The following is a 20591-nucleotide window of genomic DNA, read 5'->3' as shown; positions in this document are numbered from 1 at the left end:
AATTCTTTGAAACCTTCTAGATAAAATTAATATATGGTGACAGAAGTCAGAATAGCAGTTATTTCAAAGGAGGGTGTGAGAGGGAATGCTGTATATTGACTAGATAGGGGCTTAAGGGAACCTTCTGGGGTAATGGGGGTGATGCTATCTTGGGGGAGATTGTGGTTAAATTAGTGAATACAAATGTAAAAATGAATCAAGCTGTACACTTACTATTTGTACATGTTTCTAAATAGCAGTTACATCTCAATAAAATAAGTGATAAAAATATTTTTTACCAAATTAAAAAAAAATATGTTGTGCCAAAGATTCTACTAAGAGAATGAAAAGACAAGATATCAAGTGAAAGAAAGTATTTCCAAATCACATATCCTACAAAGAACATGTATCCAGGGGTGCCTGGGTAGCTCAGTTGCTTAAGTGTCTGACTTCAGCTCGGGTCACGATCTCACAGTTCGAGCCCCGCATCGGGCTCTGTGCTGATAGCTCAGAGCCTGGAGCCTGTTTCAGATTCTGTGTCTCCCTCTCTCTCTCCCCTCCCCCGCTCATGCTCTCTCTCTCCCTCTCTCTCTCTCAAGTAAACATTAAAAAAAAAAAAGAACGTGTATCCAGAATACATAAGGAATTCTCAAAACTCAACAGCAAGAAGACAACCGAATTTAAAGATAGGCAAAAGACGTGAATAGACACTTACACTAAGAGGATAGCAAGAAGGCAAATAAACTCAACATTTGGCCATCAATTCTGCAGATTGAAACCATGATGCATTACCACTACAAATCTATTAGAATAGCTAAAGTAAAAGATATTGACAGCATCATCAAATGTTGACAAGAATGCAGAGCAACTCTATTTTGTTACTAGTGGAGCACAAAGTCTGCTTTCGAACACAGTTCAGCAATTTCTTATAAAGTCAATCACACTTACCTTATAACTCAGCAATCCTGTAGGTATTTACCTGAGACAAATAAAGATATGTTCATTCAAAAACCTGTACACTAAATGCTCACAGCAGCTTTATTTGTAATTACCCAAAACTATGTTAAAATGGATAAATGTATAACTTGACATATCCATACCATGGAATACTATCTAGAAGCAAAAAGAAACAAATTATTGATACATGCAACAACTCGGATGCCTCTCAAAGGCATTATGCTAGATGAACAAATCTGATCTCAAAAGGTTTCATGCTGAGGCTCCTGGCTGGCTCAGTTGGTGGGGCATGTGATTCTTGATCTCGGGGTGGTAGGTTTCAGCCCCATGATGTGTGTAGAGATTACTTAAAAATAAAATCTTAAGGGGTGCCTGGGTGGCTCAGTTGGTTAAGTGACCTGATTTCGGCTCAGGTCATGTACTCACGGTTAGTGGTTAGGTTCATGGGTTTAAGCCTTGTGTCGGGTCCCATGCTGACAGTGCAGAACATGCTTGGGATTCTTTCTGGATTCTTTCCCTTTTTCTCTCCCTCTCCTTCTACCCACCCCCCAAATAAATAAACATTTTTAATAAATAAATAAATCTTTTAAAAAAGGTCCCATGGCTATATTATTCCATTTCTGTGACATTTTTGAAAAGACAAAACAACAGTAATGGAGAATAGCTCAAACCAGCAAGAGGTTTGCAGGGGATGGGAGGAAGGATGTGACTACAAAGGATAGCATAAGGGAGTTTGGGGCAGCAGAACTATTCTATATCTTGATTGTGGTGGTGATTACATGAATTTTTACACATATTAAGATTCATAGAGGGGCGCCTGGGTGGCTCAGTCGGTTGAGCATCTGACTTCGGCTCAGGTCATGATCTCACGGTTTGTGGGTTAGAGCCCCACATCAGGCTCTGTGCTGACAGCTCAGAACCTAGAGCCTGCTTTGGATTCTGTGTCTCCCTTTCTCTCTGCTCCTCCCCTGTTCACGCTCTGTCTCTCTCTCTCTCTCCTTCAAAAATAATAAACATTCAAAAAAATTTTTAAGATTCATAGAAATGTACACTAAAAAAAGTAAATTTTACTCTATGTGAGTTTTAAAATAACTTTTTCAATTAAAAAAATCTTTTAAATTAAAAAGAAAACTTCTAGGGGTGCCTGGTTGGCTCAGTCGGTGTGGCATGTGACTCTTGATCTCAGGGTCGTGAGTTCAAGCCCTATGTAAATAAGTAAATAAAAAGAAACCTTCTAGCCCCTCAAACAACACAGAAGAGGCCCTGTGGAGAGGCACTAAAGAACTAAGTGCCCTGGAAAGGTACACAACCTTCCTCTACCCATACCTGACCTTGGGATTTTCCTGGGCCCTCTATGCTTCACACTCTCTCTCCTGGTTCTCCAGCTAAGCCAGTGTGGCCCAGTGTGACCCACACATCACCTCCTCTAGACTCTAAATCCAGGGACCAAGGACTCAGTCTGCTTTGTTCACCTTTTTTTTTTTTTTTTTTTTTTTTTTTAAGTAGGCTCCACACCCAGTGTGGGGCTTGAACGCATGAACCTGAGATCAAGAGTCGCTTGATCTACAGACTGAGCCAGCCAGACCCCGCTGCTTTGTTACTTCTATGTCCTTGTGTCTGGAACTCAGGTACAAGGTGAATGCTCATTGACAGAATGAAGGAATGTTCTAGCACTAGCCCTGACTCATCTTGCTACACTGCACAGCCTACTCTATATTTAGCCTCCTCTCCAGCTGCACTGGACACACCACAGCTGGAAGGCATCACTGGTCCCCCTCTAATAGCCTAGCCCTGGGTCATAAGCTCTTCCTGAAAAGCAGATTCTCCATCTGTCCTAGAGTTTGAAATCTGAAGATATTAGCAATCTGATGAGTTTATTGTTGCTGTCATGTTAATTTTTGAAGTACATTTTTATTATAAAAATAACATCTGTTCAATGTTTTTTTAAAAAACCTAGTCAAAAAACAACAACAACAAATAGGCAGACTTAGTCTTACTTCCCAGAAGCCATAATTGTTACTAGTTCCTTCTCTATCTAGAAAGAGTTATGTGCATGCAAGCATGTATGTCCATATACATGTAACAGGTATGAATGAACTAATCCACAGCTCTTGGGGCACAGGTAATGTCTTATTTCTTTATGGACTCGCTCATATCAAGTCTGACCTCAGCCCTGACCATCACTGACTAGAATTCTAGAGTCTAACACTATTCAGACTGTCCCCCTTGGGTCACACAGGGAAGCTTTAGGCTCAGGCTGTCCTGAGGAAAGAGGAGAGTCTGCTGCTCTGACCATGGTGGTCAGCACTGCCTTGTATTCCTTGTTTCTTGCCTAGGTCTGTGGGGTGCATTAGAATCAAGCCGCTCAGGTGCACCTGGGTGGCTTAGTCAGTTAAGCATCTGATTCTTGGTTACCACTCAGGTCATGATCTCACAGTTTCATGAGTTTGAGCCCTGCATCAAGCTCTGTGCTGACAGTGTGGAGCCTACTTGGGATTCTCTGTCTCCCTCTCTCTTTGCTCCTCCCCCACTTGTGCTGTCTCTGTCTCTCTCAAAATAAATAAATAAACTAAAAAAAAAGAAGTCAAGCCACTCAGCTGACCTGGGCAGGTCCTAATCACCCATTCATGACACCAGCAAAGCCAGGAGTGGGGGAAAAAAAAAAACCAACTTTGGAAATAATTTTATATTTGAGAAGGAGGAGAAAGAGGAGAAATAGAAGCAGATGGAGAAAGAGGAGAGCACGAAAGCAGTCACACTACTGGGGAAAATCACAAATCTATAGTATACCCTTAAAGCTGTTTTTTGGTTTCATATACCTCTTTTATCGGGGCGGGGGCGGGGGGCACTGTAACATTTTTAGTGCTTCTCTACAGTCTTGATCTGGCCTTGCCTGGTGGCTGGGGACATTTGTCAAGGCTCTGAAAATGCCCTATCCAAAGTATCCTGGCCCAGTTCTCATGGACCCTAGCAACCAGTACCATCCAAGGGGCTGCTTTGGAAGAGGCCTAGACCTCCACATTCCCTGGAGAAGTTGCATCCCCTATCTTTTCTCTGAGTTCCCAGAGTTCCAAGAATCAACCAAGGGGTATACTGTCTATCCTCCCATCTCAGACCAGACATCCAATACTTTCTAAAACTAAAGCCTACTTAGAGGTGGATTTCCTTTAGACTCTCACTCAGCCTGATTCTTTCCTTTCCTTCTAAAATACACAAAAGACCTTACACCTAAAAGAGCTAGAAAAAGAACAAACAAAACCCAAACCAGCAAAAGGAAGGAAATAATAAAGACTAGAGCAGAAATATATGATAGAGATACTTAAAAAAGAAAACAACAATGGAACAGATCAATGCAACCAGGAACTGGTTCTTTGAAAAGATCAACAAAATTGATAAATCTCTAGTCATACTCATCCAAAAAAACAAAAGAAAGAGAGAAACAGAGAGAAACAGAGAGACAGAGAGAGAGAGGACACAAATAAACAAAACCACTAATGAAATAGGAGAAATAACAACCAACACTACCAAAATACAAACAATTGTAACAAGAGTATTATGAAAACCTATATGCCAACAAAATTGACAATGTAGAAAAAATGAATAAATTCCTAGAAGCAAATAATCTACCAAAACTAAAGCAGGAAGAAATAGAAAATTTGAACAGACCAATTACCAGCAATGAAATTGAATCAATAATCAAAACACTCCCCCAAAACAGGGGCACCTGGGTGGCTCAGTCAGTTGAGTGTCAGACTTTGGCTCAGGTCATGATATTGTGGTTCTTGAGTTTAAGTCCTGCGTCGAACTCTGTGCTGACAGCTCAGAGCCTGGAGCCTACTTCGGATTCTGCGTCTCCCTCTCTCTCTCTGCCCCTCCTCTGCTCACATTGTGTGTGTGTGTCTCTCTCTCAAAAATAAACTTAAAAAAAGACACCCCCCCCCCAAAGAAAAAACAAAAGTCCAAGACCAGATGGCTTCACAGGTGAATTCCACCAAACATTTAAAGAAGAGTTAATACCTATTCTTCTCAAGCTATTCTAAAAAATATAAGAGGAAAGAAAACTTCCGAATTCATTCTGAGACCAGTATCACCCTGATACCAAAACCAGATAAAGACACCACAAAAAAAGAGAACTACAGACCAAATCTCTCCTGAGTATAGATGCAAAAATCCTCAACAAAATATTAGCAAACTTAATCCAGCAATACATTTTAAAAACCACACACCACCATCAAGTTGTATTTAGTGCCAGAACACAAAGATGGTTCAATATTTGCAAAACATGATACATCATATCAATAAGAAAAAGTACAAAAAGCATATGACAACTTCAGTAGTTGCAGAAAAAGCATTTGACAAAGTACCACAACCATTCATGATAAAAAAAAAAAAAAAAAAACGCTCTGGAAAGTAAGTCTAGACAAAACCTATCTCAACGTAATAAAAGCCATACATGAAAAACCTACAACTAAAATCATACTCAATGGTGAAAAACTGAGAACTTCTCCCCAAAGATCAAAATATGTCCAATCGCACCACTGATAGTTAACATAGTACTGGAAGTCCTAGTCTCAGCAATTAGACAGTATAAAGAAATAAAAGGCATCCAAATAGTAAAGAAGTAAAACTATCTGCAGATGATATGATACTATATATAGAAAATCCTAGACTCCACCCAAAAACTACTAGAACTGATAAATGAATTCAGTAAAGTCACAGGATACAAAATCAATGTACAGAAATCTGTTGCATTCCTATACAATAATAGTGAAACAGCAAAAAGTGAAATTAAGAAAACAATCCCTGGGCGCCAGGGTGGCTCAGTCAGTTAAGTGTCTGACTTCCGCTCAGGTCATGATCTCATGGTTCGTGGGTTCGAGCCCGTGTCCGACCCTGTGCTGACAGCTGGGAGCCTGGAGCCTCTTTCAGATTCTGTATCTCTCTTTGCCCTTCCCTTGTTCGTGCTCTGTCTCTCTCTCAAGAATAAATAAACATTAAAAAAAATTAAAGAAAACAATCCCATTTATAATTGCACCAAAAACAATAAAATATTTAGGAATAAAGTTGACCAAATAGGTGAAAGACCTGTACTCTGAAAATTATAAAAACACTGATGAAAGAAATTCAAGACAACACAAAGAAATGGAAAGATATTCCATGTTCATGGGTTGAAACAATAAATATTGTTAAGATTTCTATACTACCTACAGATTTCATGTAATCTTTATTAAAACACCAATAGCATTTTTCACAGAACTAGAAGAAACAATCCTAAAATTTGTATGGAACCACAAAAGATTTTGAAGAGTCAAAGAAATCTTGAAAAAGCAAAACAAAACTGGAGGTATCACAATTCCAGATTTCAAGTTATATTACAAAGCAGTAGTAATTAAAACCGTATGGTACTGACATAAAAATAAATACATAGGGGCACATGGGTGGCTCAGTTGGTTAAGAGTCTGACTCTTGATTTTGGCTGAGGTCACAATCTCCCGGTTCATGGGTTTGAGCCCTTCGTCGAACTCTGTGCTGGCAGTGCAGAGCTTGCTTGGGATTCTCTCTCCCTTTCTCTGCCCCTCCCCCACTCACACTTGCCCCCCAAAATAAACAAATCAACCTAAAAAAAAAAAAAAAGATTCTCTCTCTCTCCCTCTGCCCCTCTACCTCCCTGTGCTCTTTCTCTCTAAAACAAACAAACAAACAAATCAATGGAATAGAATAGAAAACCCAGAAATAAATCCACAATTATATGGTCAATTAATCTTTAACAAAGGAGGCATGAACATACAATGAGGAAAAGTCTCTTCAACAATGGTGTTGGGAAAACTGGACAGCAAAATTCAAGAGAATGAAACTGGACCACTTTCATACACCATACACAAAATAAATTCAAAATGGATTAAAGACCTAAATGTGAGAAAAGGAACAATCAAAAGCCTGGAAGAGAACACAAGCAGTAATTACTCTGACATCAGCCATAGCAACATTTTTCTAGATATGTCTTCTGAAGCAAAAGAAATAAAAGCAAAAATAAACTATTGAGACTACATTAAAGAAGAAAGTTTCTGCACAGACAAGGGAACAACCAACAAAACTAAAAGGAAACATACTGAATGGGTAGAAGATATTTGCAAATGACATATCCAATAAAGGTTGGTATCCAAAATCCGTAAAGAACTACTTAACCCCAAACCATGAAAAGATGCTCAACATCATTAATTATCAGAGAAATGCAAATCCAAACTACAATGAGATAACACCTCACACCTGTCAGAGTGGCTAAAATAAAAAACACAAGAAACAACAAGTGTTGGGGAGGATGTGGAGAAAAAAGGACCCTCTTGCACTGTTGGTGGGAATGCAAACTGATGCAGCCACTGTGGAAAATAGTATGGAGTTTACTCAGCAAGTTAAAAATAGAACTACCCTAGGATCCAGTAATTACACTACTGGGTATTTATCCAAAAAATACAAAAAACACAAATTCAAAGGGATACATTCACCCCTATGTTTACTGCAGCATTATTTACAATAGTCAAACTATGGAAGCAGCCCAGATGTCCATCAATAGATCAATGGATAAAGAAGAAATAGAAAATATATACATATGTATATTCTATTTCTATATATATATATCTATATATATATATATACACACACAATGGAATATTGTCCAGCCATAAAAGAGAATGAAATCTCACTATTTGCAATGACATGGATAGAGTTAGAGAGTATAACACTAAGCAAAATAAGTCAGTCTGTAAAAGACAAGTACCATATGATCTCACTCATATGTGAAACATAAGAAACAAAACAAACAAGCAAAAGAAAAAAAAAGAGAAAGAGAGAGGGACAAACCAAGAAACAGACTCTTAATTATAGAGAACAAACTGATTGTTACCAGAGGGGAGGTAGGTGGGAGGATGGGTGAAACAGGTGATGGGGATTAAAAAGTACACTTATCATAATGAAAAAAAAATGCAAATAAAATAAAATAATAAAAATTTGAATAAATAAATAAACAAAAACACACACAAAAAAAGTCAACCTCCTCTAGGGGTCAGGAAACCTACAACTTCAAGGAAACAAAGTCCTGGCTATGCAGAGGAGGAAGAGAACACCTGCATTCCTTTCTAATTCTTAATAGATTCTTACAATAAATTCATAATAAATTGTCCTGTTACGCACATACTCTTGAATTTGATAATTTCTTAGAATATGATCCCTTTTGGGAAAGTTACTGTGGGAGATCAGTTAAAAATCATTTATGAAATGTTTTTTGGATGAAGAAGCCCATAATGGGCATAGTGAGGAAGAATTAAAGAAAGGAACAGACAGGATCCTTCTGACAAATTTCAGTCCAATTTAGACAACAAGATACATATACTATCTGAGGAACTATTTGAAAACAACTCAAGCCAGTGGATATTTACAGAGCTTCCACTAATAAAAGCTAACAGTTTCTAATAGCCTACTAGGAGCAGGTGCTGCACTAACCTGGGGAACTGCAACCAAGTAGACAGAGGTGCATGCTGCCTAGGTTGCTCAGAAGAACAGACACGAAACATACAGGGATGAGGTAGTGACTCTTAGGAAAGGGGGAACACAGGCTGCCACAGGAATGGAGAGACAAAGGACTAAACACAGGATGGGGTTTCAGGGAAGGCCTCCCTTGGAAACCAATATTTAAACTGAGACTTGAAAGTAACAAACCAAAATACAAAGACGTGGGAGCTGGTAGAGGAGGGAAGCTGAGTTTACTGCTTACTAGGCAAGGGAGGGCCATGTCCCTCAAGAAATAATTCAGTGGTTTGCCCAAGCAGAAATAGAAAGGGTGAGATATAGTTCCAAAAGGAGGAAACCAATAAAGAGGGACTGAGTTTCCATCTCCGGCTTACAATGGGGGCTGTACACTCTATTTTGTAATTGGGTGTCTTCAGGTCTCGGTTCTCAAAAAAATAAGCACTCTCAAAGAGATCCAAGACAGGTCCTATGATATCTTGGCGGACTCAGAGCCAAAGTGGGCAAACCATATCCATTTGCTCCAAGGATAGATGGATATTTCCTTACAAAGACTAAATAGGAATAGGAGAGGCAGAGAAGGAGGGAAGATGATGGAGGGATCAGCGCTGCAGAAAACTGAACAAGTTAAAGGAACCAAGAGAGATTGAAGGTATAGAAGCATGAAAGCAGAGAGGGTAGTGGGTAAAGTAGGCCAGATTAAGAAAGACTTCATAGACCGTGTGCTATGGATGGGTTTGTGTGCCCCCAAGATTCATCTGTTGAAGCCCCAAACTCCAATGTGACTGTATTTGGAGATAGGGTCCTTTGTAGGTAATTAAGGTTAAATGAGGTCCTAAGACTGGGGCCCTAATTTGATAGGATTTGTGTCCTTAAAAAAGGAGGAGACACAAGAGAGCTCTTCTCCTTTTGTAGTTCATAAGAGTGATGATTGGATATTCACACTGTTATGTGACATGTGCCTCCCTGTTACGACCTCGGCACATTACTTGTCTGACACGGAAAAAAAGAAGAAGAAGAAGAAGAAGAAGAAGAAGAAGAAGAAGAAGAAGAAGAGGAGGACTCAGAATTAAACCTACTTTCTGGCACCCTGATCTTGGACTTACAGCCTCCAGAACAATGAGAAATAAATTTCTGTTGTTTAAGCCACCCACTCTGCAGTATTTTGTTATGGCAGCCAAAGCTAACATACCATATTAATTTGAACAAAAAATTCAATGAGGCTTTAAGCTGGGGATATACATGCTCACACTTAGGCCTGTGAAGGCTCACTTGGGCTGCAAAGTGGAGAAGGAATCTGATCAGGACAAGACTAGAAGCAGAGAGACAAGGTAGGAAGTGAGTGTAGGCACCCAGGCTGGAGATGATGGAGGTTTGGAGCGTGATAGAGGGGACGGGAGGAAAAGCAGACAAACTGAATAAACCTTTACAAGGTAAAATCAGCAGGACTTGGGGATTAACAGAATGGAAGTGGGGGGCCTCCTCTAAAGGCCCCTCCTCCAAAGGCCCCTAAGGTACAGTTAGAAAGGGTACTGCACTGGGAGTCTCAAGATTGAGGCTCTAATCCCAGATCTGCCACCAGTAAATTACCCAGGGGCTTTGGCCAAGTCACTTTATTGCCCTTCACTGCTTTAATTTCCTCACCTCACAGAAAGAGTTGGGGCCTATTGATCTCATGGTCCCATTCAACTCTATTATCCTATGATTCTATGAAGTAAATGCACTAATGAGGACAAATTAAAACAATAGCATCACCTCCCTCAAGGCTAGTTTAGGGGCCCTTTCTCTATGCTTTACTTAACACTATTGATTATATATACTTATAACTGATCATCAAGGACATATCAGAATCCTCCACTTACTTGTCTGTCTCCCTCAAAAGACTGAAGACTCCTTGGGGCAAGATCCAGGTTTCCTGTACCTGGAACCAGGTCTCATATGGTAATTGAGTCATCGTATTTTTTAAACTGATTATTTTAAAGTGCTGAGAGGACACATGGTTACTCTAGGAAGGTGTCTTGGTACAATGTGTTGTGTGTTTTCTGTATACGGGGCACTGTGGCAGATGCTAGGGTCAACAGAATAAACAAGTAAGCCAGTCATGGACCTTATGTCAAGTCAAGTAGCTTAGACAGACATTAAACACATGAGGACAAAAATGATGGTTTATTTCTAGTTGTGGTAAATGATACAAGGAAAAGTACTGGGTGCTGTGAATGTGTAATAGACATAACTTGGAGGTAGAGGAACAGTTTCTCTGCAAGAATGACCTTTATGATTATACAGATGAGTTGATTTACTCACAGAATGCAGGTGGGAAGAGAAGAGGGGGTAGTAGGTAGAGGAGAAAGGAAGAGAGAGAGACTTTTAGGCAGAAGGAATAATAAGCATGCATGAAGGCCTGAGGCAGGAAGGAGTTTTGGTGCGGAGGAGACAAGAAGGAAGCCCACCAGAATGGTAATGTTAGTTACCACAGTTAGTTAAGCTGTGGAGTTATGTGTTTTCAATTTTCTTTTGTATACATTTTTCATTTTACAGATTTTCTACAAAAAGTATGTATTATTTTAATCATCCAAGGGGGGGAAAGACAACACTGTTAGTTTAAAAAATAATAATAAAGGATGAAGAGAGAATGGGTGTCATGGAGGAAGGGGCACATTCCAGAGGGATTGATGACATAAGCAGTGAGTAATTCCTATGTGGGAGAGAGCAATAAGCACATTAGTGGGGCTGGAACAAGGCAGCAAGGGTGACTCACAAATGATACACCAAGGTCATGAAGGTGAGGCCAAGGAGTTGGGGGTAAGATGAGAAGTCACAGTGAGCTACTACCAGGGGGCCTGAGCAGGGAGAAAATACCTTTTTATAGAGGTGAGCAGGATAGAGAGAAACCAGAGGCAAAAAGACCCCCTGACAGGTCCCTGCAGGGCTGATGCAGGATAGTGGGGACCTGGTAAGGGCAATAGTCCTACAGCACAGAGCCAGCTTCAGTTACTTCCTCTGCTACTTCCCAGGCATTGAGGGGTTGGGCTGCCCCATGCTTTCTGCCCCTACAGCGGAAGTGGAAACTGTGGTTTCCAAAGGTCCTTCCTGATCTGCAATCTCTGAGAAAGAAACTGCTAGCCCAAGGACATTTCTAAAGAGATGAAGTCAAAGATAGGTTTGGGTGGAAGGGCAGGGCATAGGCAGGGTCTGGAAAATTGAGACCTGATGTAAGTTCTAAGATCTGCTCCCACCCACTCCTGATCGTGATAAGTATGCCTGCTACCCACACTGAATCCTTTGCCAGAGTCTCCCCCTGGGGCTGTGAAACATGTTTAGAACTGGGATGTGAGTTCAGGAGGGGGTGGAAATTGGCTCCCCTCCCCTCTGAGCTGGACCCACAGCCATTGCCTCAGCCACTTCCCTTCTAGCCTTCCCTGCTTTTCCTATGCAGTTACCTCAGATCACCATCTAATTTCTCTACCTGAATACTCCTTGGCATCTCCCACTTACCTCACACTCCTGACATGGGTGCTGCCTTGCTCATTGCCAGCATAGAGATCAGAAGCAACTTCATCCTGGTCTTCCAGCCAGGAAGTTGAATGCAACATTAGGATCTGTGTCCTAGCCTTTGACTGCTCTCCTGAGAAAAGAGATACAAAATTATATTAAATCATCATATTAAATGGGTGTATCAAATGCAGGACCAGTCAGTAAGTGGCTGAGGGATCTCTGTTCATAGCTCTGTAGTTGACCCTGAGCTGCTGTGAGGATGGATGGGGCATCTGAAGAAACAGTCCCAGTCTCCACAAGTTTTATTTGCTCTTTGGAGGCATCCAGTTCTTAATAAAAGTAACATCAACCCAGAAGCCCTGGGTCCATGTCACACTGGAGTCCTTGTTGAGTCATCTAGAGTACCTCACTTACCCCTTTAGGCCTCAGGTAGTTCATTCCATTACTGTTATTATTGATGGTTGTTGAATAAAGAGGACACTCATAAGAAGCTCTGACAGAGTATAGCAGATGGCATTTTCTGAAGATGAGTGGCCCTCCACCTCCATGCTCTTCTTCAGTAGTTTTATAGATTACAGGGTGGGGTCATGTTCCCTCCCTTTGAATCTGGGTTGGGCTGTGACTGCACTGACCAATGGGGTACAGGGAGAACAATGTAGATCATAAAAAAGATGAGGTTATAAAAAGAATACAGTTCATGCCTGCTTCTTTCTTTCAGTAACCCAGCCACCATGCAGGAATAACCCAATCTAGACCACCAGGAGAGAAACTGAAGCCCCCAGCCAATAATACAGCATCCACTGTCAGATGTGTGAGTGAAGAAACCAGCAGATAATTCTGGTCCCCAGCTTTTGAGTCTTCCAGCTGCAGCCCCATACATCATGGAGCAGAGACAAGCCATCCCCACTGTGTCCATCCAAATTCCTAATCCACAAAATCCATGAATATAAATAAGGGTGTCTCATGCTGCTAAGCCTTGGGGTAATCTGTTAGGCAACATTAGGTAACCAGAACATTGTGCTCACTTCGGCAGCATATATACTAGGTAACCAGAACATAGAGTAACCTTAGGACAAGCCAGAATGAGCAGCATATCAATTGAAGCAAGAAGTGCCCTAGAGGAGTTAAGAACCAGAATGGAATGCCATTAAATATGGAAAGCATTACTAGCTCTCACTATGTGGTTTCTAACCCAGTTCTGCTGTGACGTTGTTCCCTTAAAGGCCACCAACAACATCTGAACTAACAAAACAAAACAAGACACCTCAACTTTTTCTCCATACTCATTCTTCTTCAATGTCTTCTTCCCTTGACTTCCAGTGATAAGTTAAACTACCACACTAATATGTCTTTCTACTGATCTCTGCTTTGTTTTATTCATTGATTCCTCTTCTCCCACCCACCTTCCCACTAGGGAATAACCAACTTTCTTTCCAAAGGCTTGCTCGCCTCTCTGTCTCCATGGCCCTCAAAGAGCTTATTTCTTCTTATCACACTATCATCTGTGTGTCAGAGTCCCTCACTCTAGTATCTTCATAGCTAGCCCTATTCTTCTACATGAACTCCTATCTGGTAGATCCCATGACCCACTAGTTATGTACTAATACCTTATTTCTTTGCCACCTCAAATCCAACACACCCAAAATGGACCCACTGTGACGGATTCTGTCTGGGCCTCACTCAGACCTTTTAGCAGCTGGTCCACTCATCACCCACAAGCATGTTGTCTGATAACCACACAGCTGTCCCCTTTTTGAAGAATTGCCCTGGGTCAAATGGGAGCCAAGCCTTCCCCAGTTACACACACTTTGGGCAGGCCCGAGTCAATGACTGCTGATGCAGGACTATAAGACACCAGCCCACTTGCCTCCAGCTGTAGCCCACTCTTGTGACATCTGTGCCAAGAGCTTTCCTATGGACTGCAGCTCAGCCCACACACTTGCTCAGCTGCTTCCCCTTTGCCATCCCATTGTCCTTACTCTTCTTTTCTTCCTTCAATCAGCCCCTTGAATAAATGTCCCACCAGGCTCTGCTTCTTTTTTTGTTTATTTATTTTTGAGAGAGAGAAAGGGCACAAGCGGGGAAGGGTTTAAGGGGCAGAGAGAGAAACATGGAATGTGAAGCAGGCTCCAGGCTCTGAGCTGTAAGCACAGAGCCCAATGCGGGGTTCGAACCCATGAATTATGAGATCATGACTTGAGTTGAAGTCAGCTGCTCAACCGACTGAGCCACCCAGGAGCTCCACAGGCTCTGCTTCTAAGTGGCCCAGTTGAAAACACCTACCAAGGCAGGTTTGTTCTGTTTACCCTGTAAATTCTGTGTCTTGACCCCAGCCTGAAACTCCCTATCAGGCCAGTCATCAAGCCAAACACATTGTCTAGCGAATGGCTCTCAGATGTATTCCTACCTCACAGCTGGATTGTGAAATCAGTCTCCCCTGCACCCTGCCTGATGCTTCCTGTTTTTCCACCCTTCTCCAACATGTCTAGCATGTAATTGCTAGATTAAAAATTTTTAAATGCCTCTGATTGTACAGCTCCCCTACCCAAAAGTTCAATGCCTCCTGTTTCTAGTGGCACCAGATAAAGATTCTTTTGTCTGCTTTCCTGGCCCCTGACTGAGATCTGGCCAGCTTCCATCTTATTTACTTAATCTCATTTTCAGTATTTCTAATTTTTGGTTCCAGCCAGCTCCTTCAGAGTTCCACAAACACACACATTCCTATCACACCAGCAGGACTTTCCCCTCTCACCTATACTTTCCTAAATCCCACCCATTAGTAGGAGTATAACTGAATCAACATGAGTTCACTCCTTGATGAATCAGACGCTGTACCAGGTTGTTGCAAAAAGAAAACTTTATTTGCTGCAAACAAGGAGATCACGTGGAATAGCTTCTAAAGCTGTGACTCCCTGACCAAGGGTGGATGGGTTCCATTTTATTTACGGTTAGGATAAATATTTAGACAGGGAAACCTTGTCATCATATGTAGAGGTGGGCTTAAGGTCATGCATGCACCTTCAGGAAATATGCCTACAGATACATTGTATGTTATGTAAATGAGGCTGAGGCTCCTCCTTGGGCAGAGGTTTTAGTATTATAATGAGGTAAAGGTAATGGTAGGTCATTCTAGAGGTCACTCCATGATCCATCTGTGCAGGTGCCAGTTGGGGATTAAGCTCAAACTGGTCTGGGTGGTCTGGGCTAGCTGAAGGTCTTGTCAGAGCACTTGCTATTGCTTAAGGGGCAGTATTGCTTTCCATTTGCCTGAGTTAAGAGACAAGCTGGAAAAAAGAGGTTAAGGAAAAATGTGGGACAAAGATCGGTGAGTTCAAGCCATTGGGTTCAAGTCTTGGGTTCTAGCTGGTAACAAGAGTGATGGCCAGCTATCTCCCAGTATCCACTTGCTCCTTCTTCCTAGTTTCCAGATGGGCACATGGCTGCCTGGAGTAAATAAACATGTCCAGGCCTCCCTTGCAGCTAGATATGGTTGAGTGACTTCACCTCAATTTATTTCGTATAAGCAGAAATGTTGTGTGTTGCTTCTATTGATGGCCTTAATAGGAAGGGGAGTTTTTCTTTGCCTTTCTCTTCCCTACTGGCTGTAATGTGGAGCTTACACAGTGTTGGGGAGGGAGATTTCCTCTGTCATTCAGAGTCTTTCCAGCTGGACTAAGAATCAAATTGACATAAGAAAGATTAACAGGAAAAAAATCAAATGTAACATACATGCAGGGAATCCACACAGACATGAAATTCCAAAGACAATAAGGTAACATGATGCTTATATGAGCTTGGGAGAGGGGTAGTGTCTGATGATACAAAGGGGTGAGAGACCATTAGCATGAAGGTGAAAGGAATATTTGAAAAAAAACAAAGATCTCCCTATTATGCAGATAAGTTTCTTAGGTAAAGAGGAATCTCTGTTAGGGGATTCTGGGTGACTCAGCTAAGAGGCCAACTCTTGATTTTGGCTCAGGTCATGATCTCACGGTTTCATGAGTTCAAGTTCCATGTCAGGCTCTGCATGCTGACTGTGGGGAGCCTACTTGGGATTCTCTCCCTCTCCCTGCCTCTCTCTCTCTCTCTCTCTCTCTCTCTCTCTCTCTCTCTCTCTCTCTCTCTCTTAAATAAATAAATAAAACTTAAAAAAAATAAATAGCTCTCTTTGGTACAAGAGAGCTCCCTCTGGTATAAACAGGCAGTGAGGGAGATGTGAAGAGCTTCTCCATTAGGAGAAGCTGCATTTTTGATTGCTTATAACTCAAAATAAAATTCATGCCAAACTGGCCTATCCTGGGGCAGCCGGCCCTTGGCCCCTACAGCAGCCATCTTATATCATGAAGTAAAAGCCATGTTTGTGTGAGGCAACAAATTAGAGCTACTAGCCAAGCCCGAACTGCCTACCTCAATCTAGAGAATTAACTTATAGGTAGTAAACCACTGTTGTTGTTTTTACTCACAGCTGAATCCAATCCTAACTGGCACTCAATCCTTCATGATTCTACTCACATTTTGTGAAGAAAGAAGTGGATGCAGTGGTGGACAGGTAAATAATTAATTACTATGTTGGGGGTGGGATAGGGGGCAAGTCCTCATTTGCAACATTCCAATTTCCATGGCGTAAAAATTCCCATCAAGGTCAACTTCAAGCCACTAATATTATGTCAATTGGCTCACAAAAATCCTAAAAATATAATGATTGGATCCTGGATCCTTGTGTGAGCTGTATGAGCTGGCTCCGACACACCACTGGTGAAGCGCTGGGATGGCAATAACATTTACCGAAACTTACATGTTAGCATGTAATAGGCATTTTTCGTACATTATCTTTTTTACTCTTTCTACCACCTGCTGAGGGTTAAGGGCCAAACTTCCTCAACCATTAATACCTTTTGGGAAAAATTCCAATATAAATGGATTTTTTTTAAAGTATCTTTTCTATAACCTTGGAAGATATGTTGGTCACTCCTATTATGAATAATTAGAAAAAGTAGGAAATGGAGGTTAGGAAGAGAAAATGGGGTATGGTGGATATTTTCTGGGGTTTGATCATCCAGCATACACTCTCTGCTCTATGTAGTCGTCATGACTGTCAGGTAAAGTTTCCTTTCTCCCCCTGGCCCCTAAACTAGGCTAACCAGATTGTCTCTTCTGGGGCTTGGAATGATGAATTTGAATGGGAAAGATGGAAAAATCTGATTGTCACTCATTCATTTCAGCAGGTGGCAAGGGCAAGATTTAATTTTTGCCACTGAATCCCCTGGAGCTGCCTTTGTTTCTCTGTTCTTTAAGCCTGGTTCTCTAGCCTTCCTTTGATTCTGTGAGCTATCCAATATCCTCCCAGGATTCAACATTTCTGTTTAAGTTAGCCATAATGAGTATCTGTGGCTTGAAACCAAAGAAATCCAAAGGAAGAAAGACAGAAGCTTTAGAAAAAATTAAAGGAAGCTGAGGCAAAGCGCACAGAGCTTTAGAAAGACATTTCTAAATCACTACCAACAGGGAAGTGGCCATGATTATGTAAGGAGAACTGAGGCAAGACCAGTCAGAATGCCGGGCTAGAGTTTTATGTATTCTACACCGCAGGAATTGATGGGCAGAATTGACATTACATAACCCTGAGTGTTAAGTAAGGTGTTTGAGCTATACCACTGGATGCTCATCACAGGGTAATTAAGTAAAAGCAACTCAAATATTTTTACATCTAGAATGTCCAACTTACTCTATGTTTCTAGAATCACATAAAAAGTGTGGGAGGTGCCAGTCAGAGTGGCCAAAATGAACAAATCAGGAGACTATAGATGCTGGAGAGGATGTGGAGAAATGGGAACCCTCTCGCACTGTTGGTGGGAATGCAAATTGGTGCAGCCACTCTGGAAAACAGTGTGGAGGTTCCTCAAAAAATTAAAAATAGACCTACCTTATGACCCAGCAGTAGCACTGCTAGGAATTTACCCAAGGGATACAGGAGTGCTGATGTATAGGGGCACTTGTACCCCAATGTTTATAGCAGCACTTTTAGCAATAGCCAAATTATGGAAAGAGCCTAAATGTCCATCAACTGATGAATGGATAAAGAAATTGTGGTTTATATACACAATGGAGTACTATGTGGCAATGAGAAAGAATGAAATATGGCCCTTTGTAGCAACATGGATGGAACTGGAGATTGTGATGCTAAGTGAAATAAGCCATACAGAGAAAGACAGATACCATATGTTTTCACTCTCATGTGGATCCTGAGAAACTTAACAGAAACCCATGGGTGAGGGGAAGGAAAAAAAAAAGAGGTTAGAGTGGGAGAGAGCCAAAGCATAAGAGACTCTTAAAAACTGAGAACAGAGGGCTGATGGGGGGTGGGAAGGAGGGGAGGGTGGGTGATGGGTATTGAGGAGGGCACCTTTTGGGATGAGCACTGGGTGTTGTATGGAAACCAATTTGACAATAAATTTCAAAAAAAAGTGTGGGAGGTTTGTTGTTGTTGTTTTTAATATGTTGATCATTTGGATGGAGGATCAGAGAGAAAACACAGACCTCTAAGCACTCAGTTACCATTTTATTTTCTAGAAAGTAAAATGAATTTACAATCACCTCATTAAAAACTATAAGCAATGGAGAGTATGGCAGATTTCTAGTATAGAAGCAAGAAGTTGTATTTGGGTTTGTGTGACTGCCCAGCATTCTTGCTAGTTCTGTGTCTCAACGAAAACTTTCCCCCTCACCCCATCCTGTAGTGATCTCACCCGGCTCTGAATTCCTAGAATGCTTGCTTTCTGTATCAACATTCCATTCATTTGACATTCATCATAGTTGTTTGCTGAGGAAAAGTACTTATAAGTTCTAATACACCAAACAAATGTTAGTTATATGCTATTATGTGTGTGTGTGTGTGTGTGTGTGTATATATATATATATACACACACACACACACACACACGTATATATATGCATACATATAATATATACATATTAATGTATACATGTATGTATATAATATACATACATAAATACACGTGTATATATGTACAATTATATAGTTGTTATGTGTTTCTCTTATTTTCCCTTCGTTGGGTTATAAGCTTCTTAAAGCATATTTTATCCATCCTTCTGTCTTCTACTGCTCTTAGTTGGAACACAGTTGTTACTCAATCTACTGATGTTTTGAGTATGGGGATTTACCTCCACCATTTCACAAGTACATGACCTTCAGCCACTTACCTTCACTGCCCTTCTGTGTCCTACAGGGCTGTTGAGAGGACCAGATGAGATAATGGGCACAAGGCACCCTGGATGGGTTAGTTCCCTGTGGCCTATGACAGAAAGAAAACTGTGGCTTTAGTTCCTCCTTCAATCTCCTGTCTTCTTTTTCTCAGAAGTTTGGGTCATGGGTGTGATCAGAGATATATTTCTCTTTTTCAATAATAGATTTCTGAAGTGATTCCGAGACCTCTAAATGGGCAGTATGCAACATAATCTAATGAGAGAAGACTGATCTAGGCTGTTTTAAAAGTATCAAAATCAAGGTAAAGCTATCAGCCTTCAATAAAAATGCATAGGGCACCAGTTTTTCTTCTCTCACCCCATCATCTAACCCAGTGTTGTCCAATAGAACTTTCCGTGATGATAGAAATGTGCTATATCCATGCTTTCCAATATGATAACCATCATTATCTTCATTTAAATTTTCTTTAATTCAAATTTAAATAGCTACATGCAACCCTATGGGACAGCACAGAGCTAAACTAAGAGAATCAGGGTCCTTTATTCATTCATTCAATCAGTCAATCAACCAATCAGTAAAAATCTATTGAGTACCTAATATGTGCCAGGTACAGTATTAAGCCCTGACAAGGGGTTCAATGATTGTCTCTCATCTGAAAGAATTCAAAATTTGTTTATGGACCCAGCAATAGCACTACTAGGAATTTACCCAAGGGATACAGCAGTGCTGATGCATAGGGGCACATGTACCCCAATGTTTATGGCAGTCCTTTCAACAATAGCCAAACTATGGAAAGAGCCTAAATATCCAACAACTAATGAGTGGATAAAGAAGATGTGGTTTATATATACAATGAAATACTACTTGTCAATGAGAAAGAATGAAATCATGCCATTTGCAGCAACGTGGATAGAACTGGAAGTTCACTCATTATGCTGAGTGAAATAAGTCAGTCAGAGAAGGACAGATATCATATGTTTCACTCATATGTGGATCTTGAGAAACTTAAGAGAAGTCCATGGGGGAAGGGAAGGGGGAAAAATAGTTACAAACAGAGAGGGAGGGAGGCAAACCACAAGAGACTCTTAAATACAGAAAATGGAATGAGGGTGTGTGGGTAGGGGTGGGGGAGAGGGGGAAATGGGTGATGGGCATTGAGGAGGGCACTTGTTGGGATGAGCACTGGGTATTGTTTGTAAGCCAATTTGACAATAAATTATATTTAAAAAAATTGTTTATGGAAGCAAATAATCCCTTCAGATGATCTCAAGTCCTTATCCTCTTGAGATAAAGAGCTGGAGGAGATTTCTTGGGCATTATTTCTGCAAATAACTTACCTCCCTGACTTTGCCTGCTAGATTAGGATTCTTGCCTGAGCTAGAGGTATTTCTCAAAGGGCAGTGATATAGCCAGA

The 20591-nt window shown here is 41.0% G+C and overlaps 2 long non-coding RNA genes and 1 pseudogene across 2 annotated transcripts in view; 2 read left to right on the top strand and 1 right to left on the bottom strand.

The window, feature by feature from the left end:
• LOC109499533 overlaps positions 1-19515 on the top strand; it is a 33473-nt gene extending 13958 nt beyond the window's left edge. The window contains exons 3-5 of the long non-coding RNA XR_002156835.3: positions 12671-12763; positions 16418-16501; positions 19381-19515. This is a non-coding gene — a long non-coding RNA (uncharacterized LOC109499533). The remainder of the gene's footprint in view (positions 1-12670; positions 12764-16417; positions 16502-19380) is intronic.
• LOC123385325 lies at positions 931-12507 on the bottom strand. Its single transcript, XR_006597644.1, has 3 exons — positions 12367-12507; positions 11953-12082; positions 931-958 (listed from the first exon to the last, which is right to left on the bottom strand). It is a non-coding gene; the product is annotated as an uncharacterized LOC123385325 (long non-coding RNA).
• On the top strand, positions 9361-9456 carry LOC111560716 (annotated as a pseudogene).
• Positions 19516-20591: the final 1076 nt, after the last annotated feature.

This window comes from Felis catus, chromosome B2 (assembly GCF_018350175.1).
Source record: "Felis catus isolate Fca126 chromosome B2, F.catus_Fca126_mat1.0, whole genome shotgun sequence".
Classification (NCBI taxonomy): Eukaryota; Metazoa; Chordata; class Mammalia; order Carnivora; family Felidae; genus Felis; species Felis catus.
This window is presented reverse-complemented; position numbering and strand designations above follow the sequence as displayed.